Source organism: Athalia rosae, chromosome 6 (genome assembly GCF_917208135.1).
Source record: "Athalia rosae chromosome 6, iyAthRosa1.1, whole genome shotgun sequence".
Lineage (NCBI taxonomy): Eukaryota > Metazoa > Arthropoda > Insecta > Hymenoptera > Athaliidae > Athalia > Athalia rosae.
The window spans coordinates 7,621,260-7,623,759 of record NC_064031.1 but is presented as its reverse complement, the minus strand read 5'-3'; the positions used below and the strand labels follow the sequence as shown (position 1 = coordinate 7,623,759).

The 2,500-nt window shown below is 54.5% G+C and overlaps 1 pseudogene; it reads right to left on the bottom strand.

The window, feature by feature from the left end:
* Positions 1-2,500, bottom strand: part of LOC125501579 — a 7,878-nt pseudogene that overhangs the window by 2,530 nt on the left and 2,848 nt on the right.

Genomic DNA, 2,500 nt, shown 5'->3' with positions numbered 1-2,500 from the left:
GACTGACCCGACAATCCAACGGTGATAATACCGAGGAAGCAGGCAGTCACGGAGCAACCGCAGCCTCTGTTGAGGTTTAAGCGGTGCCCTCGAAAGCTGTTCAATAGCCTCACCTAGGGGTGGTTGTTCGATACGTTCCCTAGCCCCTATATAAGTCATGCCCAAGTACCTCCAGGCCTCGACAGGACTACACTGCCTAAGCAGCGTCGCACCCAAGGTGAAGCAGGGTGTTTTATCTACCTTCACCTTCTTGTCTCTGCCAGAGGCAACCAAAGAGAGTACTGTGGTCTTATGTGGGTTGACGTCTAGCCCATTCAAGCGAACAGCGGCCTGAAGCCGGTTCAAATTCTCCTGCAGACCGTTACGGGTCGACGCTAGGAGTACAATGTCGTCAGCGTAAGCCAGGGCGCCAATTAGTTCGCCATTGAGCCGATATCCAACATCCTCCGAGAGAACCCCTAAAGCTCGGTCTACGACCAGATTGAACAGTAGGGGCGACAGAGGATCGCCTTGCTTCACGCCTCTACCCAGCTGTATTCTTGGCGTCTCACAAAGATCCGGCAGCTGAAGCGCTGTCGTAGCATTGGAGTAGCATGCTCTAATGTACTCTCTGAAGGAGAGCGGGAGACCCGCCTCCTCCAGTGCAAGATGGATCGCACCGTGCGAGACCGTGTCGAATGCCTTCGACAGGTCAACGCACGCCATATGTACCGTTCGACATCGGCGCCGAGCGTCCGCCAGCACCGCAGACAGCACTTCTACGTTTTCGCAGACGCCATCGACGGGCCGAAAGCCTCTTTGCCTCTCATCGAATATGTCAAGAGCAGCCAACCTCCTGCCTAAAATCTTGTGAAACTGCCTCAACACGACAGAGCCTATACTTAGAGGCCGGTAGTCAGAAGGTGCCGGATGTTCTGGCATACTACCTTTCTCCAGAAAGACCGTCCTGGAAGAGGAGATCGACGAAGGGACCTCTCTTGCAAGGAGCATTAGATTGAACAATAGGGCCCGTAGATCCGCCGGAACGGCTTTCCAGGCCCTAGGTGTTATTTTGTCCAATCCAGGGGCAGAGCCAGTTTTAACAGGAATCCGGACAACCTCGGTTGTCGTGATCGGATCCCAGAGCGAGGACTTATCAGCGGCACGGCTTACGCCGGCCCCAACGCCGTACCCTGATGTAGAAGGGCCATTGCTCAACCTGGCTCTGATCAAACTCTGTCTCGACCCAGTGGCAGACCGGCGGAGGTCCTCCATATGGCCATCAGCTGCACTGACCGTCTCAATAAGAGGCTGCCAGTACTGCGCAAAACTGATGCCAGAAGGCCTTTCCCGCGTTATGTCTCCATCGAGTATATTACCGAGACAGGCACGCAAGTTAGTTCGATAGAGGTTCTGCATTGCTGCGAACTCTCTCTTGCGTCTTTGCTCCCTATTCTCATTTGCCGGAGGACGCACTGATCGATTTCGATTGGGTCTGGGAGGGTTCACCCGACCAGCAGGGAAGATCGCAGCGAGCCAATCATTCAATCGGTCAACTACTCTCTCCCCCGCCAGAGCATCTCGTGCGACTTCCCGCAGAGTGCCAGCCTCATAGATACGATAGCGCGCAGTTGACTCTAACAAAGTCGCGATCGCTAAGCGCACTCTTCCAAGACCATCTTGGTCATGGAGTATTGGAGACTGGGGTGTTTGTTGTTCGATGGCAACTGAAGGCCGGTCAGGTGTGCGGGCGACTCGTGTCATTGTCGCATCCGCCACCAAGCCGTCATCAGAATCAGAATTTGAATCTAATTCCTGTTGGCGGAACTCAAGAACCATCGCTTGGTAAGCAGCATTGCGCCGTTTACCCTTGATGCCTTCAAGAGACCTATTAGGGAACAGTACAGAAAGGTGTTGATTCATGTACCGAACCCCCGCTAAGGTGGCCGTAGCCTCAGCCCGCGCCATCAGTCGCACCTCCTCCTCAGGCCAACGGGGTCTAACCCTTTCTACGTCGATCAGGTCGTTGGCAGCTTCTTTATGTGCAAATCTAACGTGCACACCAAGCCCACGCTTGGTATTGAACTCCCTGTCGCAATGTTCGCAACGAAACAGTTCATTGGCAGTTGTTCTGCCTACGCTATGAGCACTCGTGGGAACTTCCTCCACCTGTGCATTGGCCGGCCCACTACTACCAGGCACAACACACTCGCTCTCACTAACACGCAGTGCCCGAGCCATCCGAGAACCCGGGCGTGGATACATTCTCTTGTTTGTCTTTTCCATATTTGCTGCGTGTTGGGGACTAACGGATTGACAACCGAGAGCCCCCGAAGCAACCCGTCCTTTCTTGACCCCACAACTCACCGTAGGACATAGGTTTTGAGTAGCCGTACAAAAGCACCGACGCTACCCCATTGGGGTGCACGCACGTTCGACTGGACACCGTTTGCTCTCACCGGGCTGCCTCGGTTGAGATTGTCAGCGGAAACCACGAGAAGGTGGTGCCAGACTTGATCGA